Below are 21,438 nucleotides of genomic sequence, written 5' to 3' on the forward strand. Positions count from 1 at the left end.
ACTTGGGTTGAAAAATGTTCTTTTTTCCGCATGAGATACCTCTAGAAATGAAATTTATTTAATAGATATTGAAGGGATCATAATGTATCCCACTTATTGGAATATTTGTATGATTATCTATATTATATTTCATGTCACTTGGTGAAATGCAAGTTAGGAGGATGTACAATATGGCCCTTGAAAGATGGGAGATGGAAAACAAAACTTCTAATGGTGCTTGTTAGGAAGGTATGATAGATTAATATAGAGGAATCTCATGGGTCCTTCTAGCCAAGGCCCTTTAGTATCATATTCCAAGGTGTGTGACACAAACTTTGATCCCTCTTGTATAGCCAAAGGACTATTTATATAATTGGTGTAGAATCTCTGCCTCTGAACAACTTTATGTAGTTCTTGATAATAATGGGTAGAAAGGTAAGCAACCATAGTCAAATTAAGAATGAACTCCTAGACTCAAGAACCCCATCAATGATAAGAGTTGGATCATGCTCCTACTTATTGTGGGAAATGACTGAAAGAATACAAGAGATTTTTCATTGCATACCATTGATTTCTAATGTAATTATAAGACAACTTTTCTCTTCTTCCCATTAGGAAACCTTGGTATGACCGCACCACTCTTAAAATTTTGCATCATTGTTGCTCTCAATTTATTTTGTCAAATATGTGGAGTATTTATCTCATTGATTTTTTATTATGATCTGACTACCTCGGGGACATCCCTTATTGCAATTGAAGATTTATCATTGTGGCTACACTTGTATTTGTTTTCTTTTAATTGGTTATTTTATTTATTTATTTATTTAAATTTTTTTTTAAAAATTCTCTTCTTGGATTTAAGTTATTCACGAGGCATTTTCTTGTGGATAAGCATGTGTTGTACTATGATTTGTGAAATGACCATACCAAGAGGTATTCCTAATAATTTGTGTAGGAGATTGTGACACCATAATATCATCTTGTTAAAGGATATAAAGCTTTTAAATAAGGTCTCTAGACACCATTCCTTCTTATTTTGTAAACATAAACTCTTTCAAACCTCAAAGAGCATAGAAATAGGTTGTCTGTTGACTTGCTATGGTGTGCACAAACACCATGTTAGGAACCTTAAGAAAGAGTGTTAAAAGTCATAAAATATTTAATGGACATTTGAATAGTTATGTTTGGGTAAGGTGGTGTAATCATTTCAATAATGGAAAAGACTATGATAATAGAAACTAGTAGAATGATCAAGTAAGACTAATGAACTCAAAGTTGAAACTATGCAATACAATTATTGGTGAAATATTTAATAATTATGCCAAACAAAATAGTACATAGTGACCAAGTTGAATTAAGACTCAACCAAAAATATAACACAGTGACAACCAAGTGTCTGCATTTGATAAATAGTAAGTAAAAATGGATATTTAATTAAAACAATTAAATTATTGGAATACTAATGGAAAATAAACAACCCCATCAAGGGAAGAAATTTATCATTGATAAGTTAAATTTTGGATTATTGTAATAAAACTTAATCAATTACTATGAGAGTAAATAACTTAGGATGGTAAAGAATAAAGTTAGTATTTGATAATTAATAGCAAATATAAGAACATTGAAATCAAATAATTACTAAGCATAGGGTTGTGTTTATAGAAATAAGAATTACCAAGAAAATGAATGTCAAAGGAAAAAAATAACCAAGAAAGAGGAATAGTTTTGAGTAAATAACACCTTATGTGAAAGTGCTATCAGTTGGTAAAGAGAGATGATATCAACTAAACTAGATTAGGGAAGGTAATAAGGGTGTAAAAACATAAACAAACATAACAATATGAGATTGCATTATGTTAGAACAATCTTTAAATTTATTGTTAGCATTTTTGTAATCCACGAAAACCTTTAAAAAACTTAAGAAATTTTTCTCCCAAGTAATGAGTTATGTAAGGGATACTTATGTCAGGCAGTTGAGGACTATGGTAGATACACTAATGATGAATAATACCTAATCATCTAAAATGTGTAGTAATCAATCATAGGAAAAAAAATGTATCCATACCATGAACCTTGTATTATAGTCCCTTAAATTAAGTCATGTATACACATAAAGTTTTTATGAATGTTGTGCAAATAATTCTAAGATTTGACCATTTATGTTATGGCCAGGAAAGTCCTCTTAATGAAGGATATGCCTCTAAATTTGGATGACTTCTAGGAGGAAGTCAAAAGAAAGGGGCAAGATGTATGGCCCCTTCCCAAGTACCATATTATAAAACCTAAATAACGAGAATATGGTTAGAACTAGGAAGCATAAGGAGGTGAGATGTCATGTCTTGTCTCTCATGCATGGTATGTGAATTATAGACTGCTACCATACACTTTATGATAGAATGATGATAAGTAGGTTCTAGGATTTAGGTATTTCATGATTGGTATCCTTCTTATTGATATTGGACCTGAGATCTTAATTGAGACTAATTTACATTGTAGTCATTATTGTCATAAGTATCATATTAAAAAATTTGTCAAGTTGGTGAGCTAAGACCCTATGGAATAAAGACTTGAGATGTTATAACTCAGAAAACTATGCCAATGGGTTCATAGTATCTTATGATCTATAAGAATAGTTATTTTAGGAGGCCATTGCAAAAAGGTGAATTTACACCTACCCTTGTGAGTACTAATAATAATTATTGATGGAAATAGTTATCAATTTAGATAGAATCCTACTCAATAGAGCTTGGTATGATGTAAGTATGATAAGCCTATTATCATTTAGTGGATGATAATTAAGATGAAGATATAATATATTGACCAACAAATATAATGGGTTTACCTAATGACTAATTTTGAACCTACACAGGCATGATTATGAAAGCCTCTTGATTTTCTAACATTAGCAATTTTAAAGACATATGCTTTATAATGTAATATCTCATAATGATAATGAGATAGTGTTAATAATCAACCTATATTTAACTAAGTCAAAGGATACTAGTTGTGATGTTTCATTTTGGTGTTTTTGATCTAAGGTGTGTATTCGGAACTAATTTTCATGTTGGTTGATCTAGCAATATAGATTCAATATCTCATCATAGGAAATGGATTAAGATGTATAGAATGTTAGCTGGATCATTTGATTTGATAATTAATGTTGATATTCAAATTTTGGCATTTTAATATTTCAAATGCTTGATATGAAAATGATTAGGAAATAAAAGTTGATTATGACAATTGAGTATGTTAAGGTGAATTATTTAATATGAAATTTGTCATGCACCTATATGCATGCATTTTATATGACCTCCTTCGACTATTGATTCTTTAGTTTAGTGTGTAGGAAGTGGAACCATGGAAATCTTTGGGGGAAACAAGTTCCAAACTTATGTGAACATGGCTAGCCAAGGTAAATCTTCAAAGGATTCAAAAGCCTCGTTGTGATGTGTTTTATTTCGTAAACGTAAGCTTGCTTATGTGCAAAAATTTTAATCACAAAGATGCATTAGCGACATGTAATGATGATGCTGAATGTGCTTTTATGTGCCACTTGACACTTGTGGATCTTGTGTGGTAATGACATGTCATCTAGGGTTTTGGTCATGGTGGCATTTTTCCCTAAGAATAATTACCTTGATAAGTAGGAGATAATTTCCACAGTAAGTCAAATTGTGATATTGCTATCAGGATTTAACTGTGTGATTTTGAGTCAAACTCATTGACCCATATTTCATTAGTAGTGATTCAACATGAATCCATATCTCATGCGAATAAATGGAACACTTAGCACTCATTGGATCTAGGTGATGTACAAAATTTATGAAAAGTAATCAAAGCAATACAACGCCAAAAAAGACTTGATTCTAAAATTGAGATTTTTGTCCATACAACCCTAGAATCTAACTGTAGATCTAGAAAGTAGACAAAACATAACACACTTTCAAAAAGATGAAACCTATTTTCATGACCAGATGAACCCATTTCAAAATGCAAGATTGAATAAGTAGAATTGCCAAAAAATAATTTTTTTGAAAAATCCCTGCACCAAAACTAGAAAAAGATCACCACCACTAAAAAGTTCATGAAATTCTACCCAAATTTTTTTTTAAAATGCACCTAATTAGGAGTCCAGATGTCCAAGTTATGGCCTCACAAAGTTAGTCTGCCAAATCAAAAAGCAATCTAGAGAGGGTTGTGGAAGGAAAATTGCTAGCTTAAATTTGATGGTCAAACAACTATTGCAGTAGTTATAAATTGCTTGGTTTTAATAGTTAGACAGCCATAAAATTTAACATAGTGAAATGTTGACGTTGGTAAAAAATTTGGGCCCCATGGCTAATGTAGCAGTATAGAAATCTAACATATCAGTTGTAGAAATGTGATACATGGGACAGTATGGTCTGGTAACTCTGCATACATATGGCTACACTAGACACCTACATGTCATGCTGTTAGCTATGGACTGTCATTAGAGTTGACACCATGGAAGTATACATTGATTGTTGGAGTGACTGTCGCGTGGTAGTATTTTAAAGATTAAAAAATGAGCTATCATGACCTGCAAGTGACTGAAAACCTCGCCAAAATTTGTAGTTAGCTAACAAGTTTTTAGACTCATGGCTGTTGGAATATCTATTGTCCTTGTCAAAAGAGCCTTTTTTTTGCATGCAGTCGGTTGTTATCCTACTATCATCAATGTTCCTCACTATCACCATTGTTTAAACTACCACCAATGGTTGAGATTTAAAATCCCACATTGATGGGGAGGCCACAATATCTATGGTTTAAAAAGAAAAGTTGACTTTTCTTATACAAAATGTGAGCTCACCAAATTATGGTAGTTGCTCAGCCAGAATTTTCTCTATGATGATTGAAATTGTAAGGACCCTCCTCATATGAAACTATCTAATATGAATTCTCTATTAAAACTATCATAGGAGATTGAAATGGATGTAAAGAAATTCTTATATTGGGAATGTCCGAAAAGAAACTAAGATTTTTTGTTTCATTCATGTTTTAGACACTTAGTGAGTCAAGAACTACTACATCACCCCAACTGTTTAAAATATTGATTCTTAGTAAAGATGGTACGAAGTGTTTTCACCTGATAATGAGGATGTGGATTTGATATCTTAATGATCAAGTTTTATGCTTCAAATAGTTCAGTATTCTTTAATTGGTGTTGTTATGATGATTAGGTAAATGCATGCCTAACAATGATTATTTTGGTATTTTAATCTGAATTAATGAATAAGTTATGTTATCTCATGATGTGTCATGCTTACTTTTAGATATTTGAATTTGTCATTTAATGCTTTATGAATGTGTACGATGATGAAGTGAATGAATGCAGAACTAAAACTTTGATTTTTCCAATTTTAATGAATAGAATGAGATAAACAATTGATTTGTAGAAAATGGATGTTTTAATTTACATGAATCTCTTGATACACAATTTATATATATACATGTGTTTCTTGAACTACTGATGTGTGCAATGAGTGTGCAGGGAATTTAGCCAGGAACATTAGTAGATTTAGGGCTAAATTGCGATGCGAAAAGGTCTCAATTTTGACAAGAGTAGGTCACTAAAGCCACCAAAGTTGTTGTCAAACAAATTTGGTCAGTTTCCTGCCACATTCATTGTGAGTCACAATTTTGACTTCATAAACATGGACTTACCGACACGAATTTCGTCGATTTCTCTAGCCAACCTAAACTGTTATTTTCTCATTTGCGAGCGCAAGTCATCTCAATTTTGACGTAAACCTACCCAATTTTGCGTCTGAATTTTGACCACAAACACTTAGTTATCTATGCCAGTGCCATACTCACGATGTAAAATTTGCTAGTTTGGTGTCGCAATTGAGACGAAGATATGTTGCAATTGAGACCAAGATATGTCACATTTGAGAAGCACTATCCCATTATTTTTTGAAAGCTTTGCTCTCATAGAAGTGTTCAAAACTGCACAAAACTTGATTATAAAGCGTAATTTCTTGATGCATGAGAGTCAAGGTATCATGCACATTTCTACCTCCACACCATTGTTTCGTTCATCAAATGATTTATTCTATACAAAACAATGGGAAGGAGGAAGAAATGTGCACGATATCCTGTTTCCACTGAGCAATTATGCTTTAAAACTCAAATTTTGTGGAGTTTAGAAGGCTCCTATGAGAGCAAAGCCTTTGCGATAATTGGCACAACGTCTAAATTTTGGTTCCTACAGGGAAGAATAAAATTAGGAAATAATTATTTATCAGGAATGAAAGCCAATAATTTCATCTATTTTTTAAATAGATAAACGTGACAAAAAAAACTTATAGTCCCAATCACATCATCATAAGAGTGCATATATAACTATAACTATAATTGTCTAAAACCAACATAATTTACAAATATCCATAATTCAAATATTATCCCTTGATGTTTTCTTTAGTAATGCTCCAATGCCTTAGGGCATTCAGTTAGAAACTTCAAAATTAATGCTATCAAGGTAGATGTCATTTCATAGCCACCAAGGATAAGGTCCATAATAAGATTCAATATCTCTTCATCCAAAATATTTGTAGTTTTGATGAGTGAATCTAGAAAATCTCCACTCTCATCATCATTTCCATTTCTCCTTTGGTTTATAATAACTCTTAGAGTAGCATGAATTCTGGACCTTGACTGTCATGAAACAAGAACATTCTAATCACAATCTAATCCAGAGATTTGAAAGTATTAGCATGGATTGTGGAAATCTAATAGATCTCACAAGAACATTCATTATAATACTTGACTAACCTTGCAAATTGAAAAACATTGATAATTTAATGCATTTAAATCCACACCAAGCTTGCTAATTGAAAAACATTGATTTGACCTAATGCATTTAACACTCTAAAAAGAGCATTTTCACATTACCTTGAGAGCTTTTGTATAATCTGTACTAGAGATGTTGAGAGGAAATGCAACTAGCCAATTCATGAATGTCATTAAATCGCTAAAAATTTGAGATGATTGCAGACTCCTTGGCATTAAACTTACTAGCTCCTTCAGCATTAGATTGAGTGTAAACTGCATTAAGCAACAAAGGTTACCTTTCTTAAAATTATAATATTAGAATTTAGAAATAAATAGAAATATTCTACTTAATATTAAAGGTTAAAATGCTTATAAATTATAATCTTAATATCAAAATATAACTAGTAGTTTTTGAGAGAATTTTATTGATGCATGCTTTATTAGTAGTCATTCATAAAAATTCATCTCTTATGAGAATAAATGGTACATTTAGTGGACGCATTATTTAGAAAGTTGATAGATTAGGTATTGGGTTTTTTTGGGGGAGATCACCAATCTAAATACAACTCCAATAAAAGCATGTGTAACTATAGAGTTCCTTAAGATTAAGCCCACTAATTACATATAGGTCTATAGATGTTGATAGTGGAAGGGGTTAGTCCATGTTTCAATAATCTTGCACTCCTTATGTGAGGCCTTATTTGTACTAGGCAAGTAAAGAAATTTGTGCTTGTGTATTGAGTGTATTGATAACAGTTGTTAGAAGAAAATGTATTGAATATTAGAAAAGTATGTATTGCACACACCTTTAAGATAGTTATAGTGAACTATTGTTGAAACAACCTAAAGTAATTATCTAATATTAGAAAAATATGTATTGTACAGACTTTTGAAATAGTTATAGTGAACTATTGTTGAGACCTATAGTGGTCTTTTGTTGACATTAATAAAATTATCTTATCTTATCTTATCTTATCTATGTAATCACTTTTTTATTGGAACAAGATTAAGTAATTCTCCAATATAACTTGTATGCCCACTAATTACATATAGATCCATAGATGTTGATAATGGAAAGAGATAGCCCATGTTTCATTAATCGTGCACTCCTTGCTCACCTAATCTAATTGAAAGAGTTGTGAGGCTCTATTGAAACTATTATTGAAACAACCTAAAGTAATTATCTAACATCACCTCTATGTAATCATTCTTTTATTAGAACAACAATATGTAATTCTCCAAGATAACTTCTAAATGACTATTTTTTAATCTTTGTACACATACAAATCATCCTGCATTATTCCTCTAAATTCAATGTACCTATCGAACCTAAAGTAAGGTCAAGTTTATTTTCTAAGATAGTCAAATAATTGTTATATTCAAATATCACCCGATCAAAAACTCATTTTGATTAATAAAAAAAAAAGTGTATTCATCATATTTTCATGTGGTGGAGGTTACGTTTACAATTGCTATTAATCTAGATGTTGTCTACATAGGGCGTGGAAGAATTAGTATAAAATGTGGATAAGACCAACTGCCCCTAAAAGCAATGAATGAGATATTATGAAATAAAGATAGCAACATGTGTAGATACTATTGAAATAGTTAGGAAAAATATCAACAAGAATAGCATTAATTGTCTATATTGTAATCTATGTTTGAAATAGTAAAATATTAAGCATAGCTTGTTTATTTATTTCTTCAGTCAGGCTGAGGCATTGAAGTGTCTGATTTGGCTATTCCAAAGTTTGGTGAATCAGTCATTTTTCTTGAACTCTAGTGTTGTTCATAATGTGGAAAAATATTCAAGAGCACCAGTGACCTTTAAAGCACCTGATCAAATCAATGGGTCAGCAATTTTTTGATTTTCCATTCATACTCTGGCACAAATTCATATCATTGATCTTCTTTTGTTAAGGAATTGTGTTTTAGCTTCATTTTTCTCTTCCCTTGCAACCCACCAAATTTTGTTTTTCAATTCACTTCTACGAATGAAATGTACTCTATTTTGGTTTTCTTTTGTTAAGGAATTATGTTTTAGCTTCATTTCCTCCTCCCCTGCAACCCCACAAATTTTGTTCTTCAAATCACTTCGACCAATGAAATGGACTCTATTTTATTTTTTGTGTAAAGTCAGATACTTTTGGAAGGTATGAGAAATTGTTATCCAATTTGTCTAATGTCTGGGATGCACCAATATACAATTAACTTTTATACGCCAAATTTATACGTTGGGTGCTTCCTATTTCAATAAATGACCCACTCTTCCTACCCATCTCAAATATTATAATGTGAGAAAATGTCGAAAACTCACCTTGGTTGAGCAACTTGTCCACCCTTTTGATTCCCTCCACTATTGAAAGAACTAAAATATATCAACAAATTAAGTGTTAGTGAAACTACTTGAACAAATGAAAGGGAAAAGTTAACAAATTTTGTACAATGTAAGGGATTTATTGTGAATTAAGTAGGCTTCAAGATCATTTGATTTCTAACATATGATAATAGATCACACTATTGAAACATCAATATAAAAAGAATACAATATATTGAAAAATAACAACAAAAAGCATTACATATTGTAAAAATAATAATATGTACCAGAGATACAAGGGGTGAGGATGCCATCTCCTATAACCATACACATCCCCACAAGGGCTAGTATTAACAAACATCTCTTGGCAAAGTTACTTTTTTCAAGAGCTTCCTTTATCCTAATGGCTCTATTGGGCTGTCTACCTACAACTTCAAGTGTATATGAGGAGATTTTCTTGTCTTCTTCCTGGTGATTGGGTATCATGCTGACATTTGTATGGTGGCAAATCAAAGAATAAAGAGCAAATGTTCCACCTGCAAAAGAAACCGTCCCTTTAAACTTATAACACATGTTTTCACATCAAAAAGATCAAACTTTGACCTCAAAACAAAGTGAAACTAGAGCTGTTATAATCTTACCGTCTCCATTATCATTGGCCCACAATACAATGAAGACATATTTGATGAGGGGCAAAAGAGTGAGAGAATATATGATCAAAGACAAAGCCCCAAGAATGTCATCAAGATGTTTGATGCCATTAGAAAAAGTACTCGCATACACATGAAGTGGTGATGTTCCTATGTCCCCATAAACCACACCAATACTCTAAAATGCCAATTGCACAACTTCCGCCATGCTCAACATCTAAGAAACACCACAATCACAAACATCATTAGAAAATATCCAAAATCATGTTGCCCTAATGAATAATTTCCTTATGTGACAGCTATGATAAGGAGATACCCATTCAGTAGCATAGTCAGTGTTCTACCTGGTAACAACCATAATAGCACTATTTAGTGGGAAAAGCTTCAAGACACAACTCTCTTCATCCAATATCTGATGCCTAAAATCTCTACTGAGCTACTCTCTATATTTAGTGTTACTAAAGAAACTAATTCATTTTTGTATAGCTACAAGTTATTTGATTCCCTTAGTCCTTGTTCCAAAAACAATTTATCCATTAATAGGGTGGGGGATTTACTTACTGGGTTCTATGTTCCTTCTTCTTGTCATGATGAATAAATTCCATATCCCTATTTTGGCTATTATTACCATCTAGATTGTAGTGTTTGGAGCACTACTTTTCATGGTGTTTCCTCTTTACAATGATGGAATAGTATGGGTAGTATCAGTGGCAGCCTATGCCTTCTTTTCTACTCCATTTTTATGGCATTCACTGGTGAAGCTGATGAAACATTTAGTCACATGCTTTGAAGACTACGCTTCATTATTCTTAAGATCTAATTACAATCAATCTTATCTTTCCAAACTATCTTGAATGACAAAGCTTGAGGCATATCTTCGATTGTTTTGACTAGCAGAAGTCACCTCCCCTTTCTGGAGTCTAAACTTGTGATATAAAACATGGTAGCATATTTCAATGCACATCTGACCATGTTACTATTTTATTTAGCATGGTCAGATGATCAGTTGCACTTCAATCAATATATAAAAGGTAAAATATGTCAAGCTGATTTCAAACCAACAAATTGTTATCCATACACTCTAAAATAGTTGAAACCGCAAACTTGCTTATGGAATCAACTGTGTGCATTTTACAAAAAAACCTATTACATAGTACCAAATATGAGGTAAGTTTTACTTTTTCAAAATTAAATACCTCTGATAGATTCCTATCTATTTGGCATCTATCAATGACTAGTCTATGAGTAGTTGTAATTTTATTTTGATTAAACCCCTAATATTGGTTTGAAGGTGGTATTTTCATAGACCACTATATAAAAATAAATTGTGTACATCTGAGCATAACGTTAGTTTTATTTTAAGTATAAAATTCAACATACATCTTATGCCACCATTTTGTGTGAACAATCCATTTTGCTTATATGTCTTTTCGGTAGTTTCTAAGAGTTGAAATGTTGCAGATGATTCCTATGATAAACTTGGATTATCTTGGCTCTTTATTGATAGCACTATTGTGAAGGTTATTGTCAATCCCAAGAGCTACACTTCTATAGCTCCCTATTCTTTTCTTCTTGGACTGATTTTAATGCCAGGCTCCATTGTACAAGATTGTAAAATATTTACTCTATGAGTCTGCATTAAATGTAAGACTCCATTGTAGTTGTAAACCATTATGTGAAATTCTAGTATAGCTATAAAATTGCCAGAAAAGCTCTCTTTTTATCATCTTATTAGTCATGTGAATCCTTCCATAAAATATTCAATTTTCAAATTTCAATTCTAAACTTCTAAATTTCCATGAAATCTCTTGCCAAGATGTGTAGAGTTTGTTTTGGTAGTGGCCTATTACAAATTTCAATATAATCCTTTTGTGTGATGTGGAGATAGCTGACTTCCCCTTATCTTCACACCAAAATATCTTATGTCGGCGATGCCTCTTTGACAAGACTTGATGCACATTTTACCCTATTACCCTAAATAATTGATAATTACGACAACCCACTTTGTTTCATGTAAAACAAACAAAAAAATTTCCTTTCCACAAGCCTTCCCAGCCAAGCGTTCCTAACCACAAAATGAATATCCAAATAAGATGCAGTGCTTCAATTTGTCTCTGTCTCTATATATATTTCATAGAAATTATTTTATCAGTGATCATTACAAGCTGAATATTCTGTTTAATTTTTTAAAGACTTATCCATCCAGTACCTGTGGTGAGATTGGGTTCTTAAATATAGTTTCACAAACAAAGGAGACGTGGTAGATAATGATCATGGCGACCCTGCTAGAAATAGGAGATGAATTTTCAAAACAGTGTTTTTAATGTTAAAAGACATTAGATCTTAGAGAGCTATTTTGAACTTAAATGTTTTAATAAATGGCTTAATAACATTTTGATTGCTTATTTTAGAGATTAACCAGAGCTTTCCAGGAGGACTAAGAGAGCTAGTTCATGTCATACTATACTGCAGATAGTGAAGAGCATATTATTCCTTGTATGGCATAAGAAGTTATGATATTCTTGATTTCAATAGAGTTCACCTATTAGAACATTAGGATTAAAATTTCTACTACCACTTTATGTTACAATCCAACTCTTTCATGAGAACTAAGTTAAAGATGCATCTATTTTATAATCCTCCTCCTTCTATATGAGAACTAGGTCAATGACGTTGCATTTGTTTCAATGAACAAATCTCTTACTAAAATTATGGTTGCACAATTTAACTTTTGGTACAGGCTATCCTTCAAGAATCCTTGACTTTACCAGCCATCGTGGGCTTTCAAAGGGATTCCCCCATGTAATAATAATAATATACATAATACAATGTAGTTCAATTCAAAGCAATTAATGAGAGGAAGTAGTTTTACTAGTTAGCAAACTCTGCAGTTCAAACCTACCATTACTACACTCCCTCTCCCTCTCCCTCTCCCTCTCCAGACATCCTTGCAATTACCATAACCGATTGTAGTAGAGAACAAGTTTATAATATAGTAAAAATATAAATGTATTAGAGTATTAATACTTCCAGCCTAACAACAGTACAACAAATATATGCATAAACTATGATTGACATGAGAAAGCTTATACTAGTATTGATAAGCTAGAAAACCTAGTAGGATCTTGCTTACCATAGAAACAAAAAGATCTGGGGTGAGTATTCTTTGGTAACTCATCCTCTAAAAGACCCCTCTAAAGGAAAGCACAAATTGGAAGTCTAAAAAACATACCTTTTTAGCCTCCTTAGATAAAAGTATGTCCTGTTGATGGTTCCATTGATCAAAGACATAGAGTGCATGCCACTCAATATCTTCTAAAAAAATGGCACTTTTCTTAGCAGTATTGATCATATTAACTACCAGAGATCGCATTCTCTTGTGTGCATCACCCACAGTGATGAGCACAAAAAACTCACCAAGAATACTATTTACTGACTTGGGATAGCTGCTCTAAAACAACTGATCCTCATTCTGCAGAACATACAAACTGAAATCAAAATCACAAGATACAATTGTGGGCTGTCCAAACACATGCGACGCAAAAATCTTGCCAAACCTTCCAAAAACACCACATTTTAAAAAACTCTATAACCCAAATCATCCTGGCATAGATAATCATTTATAATAAAATAGAGTGTAATGAAACAATTTGTACAAATGAAGAAGATAAGAAGATGCTACCAAATATTAGCAGTGAGTAATAAGACATTTTAGGACGACAAACTTTTAATATCTCATACTTTTCAATATGTTGATCATATAAGCTTTACTATTTGAATTCAAGAGTTGTCTCTAAAAACCTAATTTTGAAGTTTCTAACTAAATGCCCTAAGGCATTAGATAAGTTAGTAAAGAAGACCCAATTTTTCGTTCTTTTTTATGACAAACAAGAGATCTCAAAATCTTTTTCCAATATTGAGTGTATAGTTCTAATCTTTCAAAACATCTGTTTGAGAAAAAATGTTTTTATGAAAGTTATAAAATGTACAAAATCATAAGTCTGGTTAATGTGTTGAATTCTGTAAAACTCTTCAACACTTTTTTTCCTCTTGCTTTCCTTTTCATAATCTCTGTAAGGATCAAATATTTTAGTGCAATATGAATAATATTTTTGATATTTATGATTAATCCAAAATGAAGTAGCCATAGAAATTGCAAAAAAATATATTACCTGAAAGCATGGTCGAATGTGTTGCTTTTTAGTGTCACAAAATCGCCATCCAAAACCAAGTCATTAAGAGTGTCTTCAATAGCTAGCTTGTCATTATGAATTCTAGTTTCATCACCAAGAAGGGGCTCTACAATATAATGTAAAGATTAAAGAAAGGAAGTAAAAACAAGGAAAAAAAAACACCTTGGGTTTCAAGAACAAATCCAAAAAGAATGTTGTGAATGCACAAAGAGTTTGTCTGACCTACTATAGTAATTGTCATGTTTTTTAATATGTACACCCCTTATTGCTTGTCACGTCCTAAAAGACAAAAACTTTATTCATGGAGAAACATTTTTATTGTTTTCTCAACAGTCCTATTAAAATTCAATTGTATGAGGAGGGACTATCATTTCTTATTTTTGAATTTGACTATTCTTAAACTATTGAATTTGACTAAGGAAAGTGTAATTTCACACCATTTTCCATGTTGATGTTGAGATATAGACCTGTGCAATCCAATCTCCCAAGGAATAGGCAGCACCACGTATCATCATCTTTGCCAAAATAGGATTTGTCATAAAGCAATGTTAGAATAGTTACTAAAATGGTCATAAATTATGTTGTTATAGTAAAAGAATACTTTAACTTAAGAGAAAAAAAACTATACAATATTAAAACATGATATTGTGCTTTAAAAACTAAAAAGGTACCTGTAATGAAGAACTTCATTTCGACTTGCTAATTGGTTGTCACTATTAACTATAAGCTTATCTTTAAAGTTTGAGCTTCACTTGGTTTCGAGAATAGTTAAATATTCTCTACTTAACAGGGCCAACCACATGAAGGTGGAAGCTCATTTGGCCCCTCCCTCCCCCGCTAACATCACTCTAAATTCCCCATTAACATTTAATAACATTCAATTCATCCATTTTTGAAATAGAACATTCAATCATTATAATCACATGATAACATTCATTAACACATAAAATTCATAAACACACAACATTCATGAATAATTCATTAACACGTAACATTCAAGAGTAAGTCATTCATGAATAATCATATCTTTTTTTCTTTCTTGCCATTTCTTTTTTTCATAAAATTTCTAAGAGGAATATCAATGTCCTCGTCATCCCCATTAACATTTAATAACATTCAATTCATCCATTTTTGAAATATAACATTCAATCATTATAATCACATGATAACATTCATTAACATGTGAAATTCATAAACACACAACATTCACGAATAATTCATTAACATGCAACATTCAAGAGTAAGTCATTCATGAATAATTCATTAACAATATTCAAGAGTAAGTCATTCATGAATAATCATGTCTTTTTTGCTTTCTTTCCGTTTCTTTTTTTCATATAATTTCTAAGAGGAATATCAATGTCCTCGTCAAGATCCCCCTCCTCTACTGGTTCTAACACATGTCTCCTCCTCATCCGTTCAGGAACATCATGAGGTCACTGCACCAAAGGGGGGTCCGCTGCAATAACAAGTACTTCATGAGGTTAAATCCCCACCATTTTATATTAGTGAATTATGAGTTTTTATTTAAGTAAAAGAACTTTAAATCAAAAAATTAATTTAAAAGAACAAAACATAGATTTTCTTTACCTGAATGTGCCACATGATCTACCTGCTAATCAGTCTGAACATCCTCTGGCACTCATTCAGCACGACATGATTCTATATCCTCAACACAAAAAGATTACACCAAGTTTAATTAAAGATGTTAAATTGTATTAATAATTACATAATTATTTTTAAATAACAAATGAGCACCTCCATTGACAGTACGATGCACATCAGGGGCTTCATGATGCTGCGTATGATTTGTGTTAGGATTAACAGGCTGCATTGCAATGTCATGCACATTATTATCAAATAAATTGTTGCTCAAGTATTCAATTGCTAATATATTTTTTGGCATATTTACCTGTGCACATGATGTAGGAGACTACTCAATTGGGGCAATGGAAGCTTGTCGTAGGCATTCAGCCACTGCTACATAGCCTTGCGTGAAGGCAATTTTTTTGTGTTCTTTTGTGGCCTCCAAATTAAAATCAATGCCCTGTATTTTTTTATTAATTAAAAAAATTATTTGCATTTTATAAATAATTTTTCTTTTCAATTCATCTATTGCTACTTACAATGTGTGCTTTGATTTTTGAATATCCCCCAGAGCCAAGTTTGTGCTGCCCAACCTTTTCTAGCCTCGCCTTTGTTGCCTTTGATGTGTCCTGTAACCTATGAAAAGTTTGAAATATGTTAGATGATATAGATATAAATATCAGTACTAAATATTTATGATACATATTCCACAAAAATTAGCATAATTGGTATAAATACTAGGTCATTACTACAGAGCGTAAAAACTGGTTGATTAGGACATTTAGCAATTCCCAATTTGGGTACTCCATTTTAATTTCTTTAAATTGGGATGTCCAATGTAGGTTGATGCTTTTTAGTTTCAACGTTGAAACCAAAAGTGTCATATTTGGTAGGCATGTTTGTTCTTATAGCCTTAAATTTATTTACTATGATTTTAAGAAAAATCTATAGCGAGACTTATTTTTCAGATGCGTGATGAGAAATGATTTCCACATTGAAAAGTTTTATGAGAATTCCTAGGTTCAACATCTATGTCTTTTCTATGGCTTATAGCATCTCTTCTTTTGAGCTTATGCCAGTGACAAAGTATGAGAAGGGTAGACTTTAGCAATGGCTATTGCTTTTGTTATTATTCCATTGTTTATTATTTTTCTTATCTCATATCTATGTTTATTTTACATTTTTTCATTTCCACGTAAATTGTGGCCTGAGGGGCCACACCTTTTTATATTGATTTAAGAAAAAAGATCACACATAAGGGTGCATCTATAGCTAACTACTTAACATCTAGAATCATATTAACAAAAAGGTTCATATTCATTCTCAAACATATTAAATTGTACATCGGCATAACCACCAAGGCTAGCCTCCAAGAGCAATCTAGAAATTTTCCACTATTCAGAAGGGTGACAAGAATCATAGTCCATCTTGCAAAAATCATTTTCCAGACCAATACACAAGCTTTCTCAAGAGTATAGAGAATAGCCCAAGCTTCCATCTAATTTTTAGAATGAGTACTTATGGAAGTAGAAAAGAAAAACTAAATAGGGCTTAAAGTTCCACTACTAGTACCACCCATTCCTATTGGATGTGGATTACTCCTTGAAAACCCATCTATATTGATTTTGAGGAAATCATTTGGGAGGGGAGACACTAACCTAAATGGTTCACTTTCTTGACTTGCTGAACTCTGGGACCAAACCTATTTTGTGAAGAAAGAGAAAAGCATTGATCCAAGTGATTAGCAATGTGGAGATCCAAATGAACAGTTGACTGAGATAGCTCTTGTTTCAACAGACCACCCTCTCATGAAATCTCATTCATATTATAATCTTGCACAATCTTATCATAGCAAAGGTGATTATGAAATTGATGGCCACTACTACATGGCATTAGTCAAGGAAAGCCAGAAGCCACAGGATTTTGTGTTGCCATACTTTGGGTTGGGACAAGTTAAATGAAATTGGGAGATCTTAAGAGTTCTCTCTCAAATTTTGAAAAGGTTATGGAGGTTCACCCTAAGAACTGTGAGAGCTTGAAAGCTGTAGGCCATATATATGCTCAACAAGGGCAACAAGAGAAGGCTTTGGAAATTCTAAGAAAGGCAACTCACATAGATCCACATGATGTTCATTCCTTTATTAAGATGGGTGAGTTATTGATATCATCAGACCCCAGTGCAGCCTTAGATTCTCTTAACATAGCAAAGTCTCTTCTGAAGAAGAGCAGAGAAGATGTACCCATTGAATTGTTAAACAACATTGGGGTTCTTCATTTTGAGCGTGATGAACTAGAGTTGGCTCAGCAAACTTTCATGGAGGCATTAGGAAATGGCGTTTGGGTTGAATTCATCAATAAAAGCCCCAGTATCAATTCTGAAGTTTTTCTTGTGTGTTTAAAGGATATGGAATTCTTCCATCGACTAGAAGAAGAAGGTGTTTCACTTAAGTTGCCATGGGATAAAGTGATAACACTATTTAAATTGAGTTTCTTTTTAAGTACTATTTAAATATAATTTAAAACGTGAATTTATCTAGGAGAAATCCAATGAATAGGTGCTCCTGCATCATAGATGGAGATGCTGATGCAAGGTATGATGTTATTGACTTCCCTCTTAGTGCCCTAGTCCACCAACTCATACATGAAACCATGGGACAAAAAAGAAAAAGTGTTGGATTTAAGAGCTTTTTCGATCGGTTATTAGGAGTATGAACGAGGTCTACATGTCAGATTCGAATGAAGCCCTAAGATTCATTCAAAGACCCCACACCAATATCGACATGGAGGCTTCGAGTGAAGCCCCTTGGGACCTTCATTCAAAGATTTGGCTTCATTTGAAGCCCCTAAAATTTAGCTTCCCCACTTTGCATCTGATTTCTTCATTATGGAAAGTGGGAACCATTATTGTGGCCCTACCCAAGAAAAAAAATTTATCACCTAATTTTCCTTTTGTTGACTTCATGATCTTTCTATGAAGAAAATAAAATAATAACTAACATTTTCTATGTTTCAAACTTCTATGTTGACTAAAAAACATCTACTGAAATAACTTTATTTGACAAATTCCATTAAAAAATTATAACCTTTTTCAACCTAGACTTATATTAGACATTTTATAAATTACACTAGATTAACATGTTTAAAAGTAACTACACATATCTAAATGTGTGCACTACATAAGTGTGCGATAAAAATATATATGTATATTTCAATCTATCTTGACATATGTTCATAAGCACTTGTATGAAAAGGAATGTATTCAAATATTTCAAGCTCATCTTTGTCATTTGGCTCCCCAAAAATGTGCATACAAGTAACAAAATATTATAGAAAGTCAAGTATTCAAACTATTTGCTAAATGTTACAAGAGAACAATAGATCGTTCATTGTTGAATACATAAAATATTTCATATACCACAGAATAACTATTTTATAAATGAAAACTTTCATACATGGGATGAAGCATTCTGGTTGTTTGAAAGTCAATTGGACATTGTGAGCTTGCATAAAAAATATCACAATAGTCCTTGAATGCTTGAATGTTCTTTTTTCACCTATAAGTAGTGGTAAATATAGAAATAATGAGACATTTTATTTAATCTACTATATGGATTTGAAGCAAACAAAATTATTATAGCAACTCAATGCAAAGGAAAATCAATATATTTAATTTAAAATAGTCTAAATGTGTTCATACAAAAACTATAAATGATTATCCCTATTTAATTGGTCTATATATATTCCTAGTTTTTCAGCTAATGACCAGCCAAATGAAGCCCATAAAGACAACAAGACACAATTTATACCCAAATTAGCATTTTAGAATATTATGAGTGAACCACTTTTCTTTCTTTGTAGCCTATTTTATCTTGGAAATAGGATACCAATTCATGTTGTTATCCTTGATTTATAATCTTATCCTAGTTGATATTTTCTAACAAAAAATTCAATAATCTATTTAGATAACTTGTCTTTTATAGTGTTAACCATTCTCCAAAAATACTTTTTTTTTTTCTAAAAATATCTTCGAACTCAATGGAAAGCCCATGATTCAACTACCTCTTGTCTCCTATTGAGGTATTTTGGGGATGATATAATAAATAATTCATTCCATTCTACATTGGTAATACTTCTTATTTGGTGAATACATCATTTCATCAAAAAGACTCTTTGTGTGGTGAACCTTTAGTATTTTACCTATACAGTAGATAGATCAGAAGCAACAACATATTTAAATAAACTAAATATTTCTAGAAACATATATGTATATATGTAATAATGTAAATCAAATCAATTTGGAATATTTTCAAGATATAAGTTAAATTCTCATGGATTTTTAGAAGTCATATGTCACAAAAATCTTCAAGTGGGTTACAATTTCTTATTTTTGAAAAATAAATCAAATATTGAATAAATTTGAACCTAAGATTTATTTAAAAATAATTTTAAGATATATATTCAATAAAAAAAATAAAAAATAAAAGATCATAGAACTATATCATTGAACATAAGAGGAACAAAATTTCATCACTCGATTTTCCTTTTGTTGACTTCAAAATCTTTCTGTGAAACAAATAAAAAATAAATAACATTTTCTATGTTTCAAACTTCTATATTGACTACAAAACATCTTGTCAAATAACTTTATTTGGTGAATTCAATTTAAATGATTAGAACCATTTTCAACATAAACTTATACTAGATTTTCAACAATTTTCAAACTTCTATTTTGACTACAAAAGATCTCTTGGAATATAGATCATCCATTGTTGAATATGTAAAATATTTCATATACCATACTATTTAATCTTGCCAGGCTATTTGAACAACTACATGACACTGAAAAAGAAAATCTTTTGTACAGGCTAATATTGTTCAAGTTTCCTGATTATGCGGATGCATATCTACAACTTGCAGCCATGGCGCAGGCTCGAAATGAGATCCAACTAAGCCTAGAATTGATTGGGGAGGTACTTAAGGTGGATAAAACCTCAGTAAATGTGATTACCATGCTTGACAACCTGGAACTAAAAATAGATGACTGGCTTAAAGCAAAAGAAACAATTAAAACTGCACAAAATGTATCAGATGGTAAGGATGCTTATGCTAACATTTCTCTTGGAAACTGGAATTATTTTGTAGCTTCACACAATGAGAGAAGGATCCAGATGCGGAGGTAATACATCTTGATAAGGCTAGGGAACTATATTGTAAAGTGTTGGCTCAAAGACTTGGAAATGTTTATGCTGCAAATGGGGCAGGCATTGTGCTAGCCGAAAGGGGTCATTTTGATATTGCAAAGGAAATTTTCACACAGGTTCAAGAAGCTGCAGCAGGAAACATCTTTGTTTAGATGCTTGATGTGTGGGTAAATCTAGCACATGTTTACTTTGCACAAGGACAGTTTGGGCTTGCAATGAAAATGTATCAAAATTTATTTGAGGAAATTCTATTTTGGCACTGACACCCAAATTTTATTATATTTAGCTTGATCACATTATGAAGTAGAATAGTGGCAACATTGTAAAAGAACGTTATTAAGAGCAGTACATTTGGCACCCTCAAATTGCATGTTATGCTTTGATGTTGGTGTTGCCATGCAAAAGTTTTCAACTTCAACACTTCAAAAGCAAAAACATACTACTGATGAGGTTCGTCAAGCAGTGTCTGAATTAAAGAATGTGCTCCGTGTGTTTAGCCTACTATCAGTAGTGCCAAGCCCTCATACACATGGAAAGTTTCAAGGATTAATACAGGCCGCCCACGTTGCAGCCCTATATGATTGCTTTCACAACCTGCCATCTCCCTGTATTTTTTCTATATGTATGCTAATTTGATTTAAGGAACTGTCAGGCTATGTAATTGTATGATTTGATCATGAGAAAAACTTTGTGGAATAATGAAATATGATACAAGA

The 21,438-nt window shown here is 32.0% G+C and overlaps 1 pseudogene; it reads left to right on the forward strand.

Annotated features, from left to right (window-relative positions):
• Positions 1-17,526: 17,526 nt before the first annotated feature.
• LOC149552833 (protein CTR9 homolog pseudogene) lies at positions 17,527-20,874 on the forward strand (annotated as a pseudogene).
• Positions 20,875-21,438: the final 564 nt, after the last annotated feature.

This window comes from Cupressus sempervirens, chromosome 6, assembly GCF_028749045.1.
Source record: "Cupressus sempervirens isolate cs-2001-9-10 chromosome 6, ASM2874904v1, whole genome shotgun sequence".
NCBI classification, from domain to species: domain Eukaryota; kingdom Viridiplantae; phylum Streptophyta; class Pinopsida; order Cupressales; family Cupressaceae; genus Cupressus; species Cupressus sempervirens.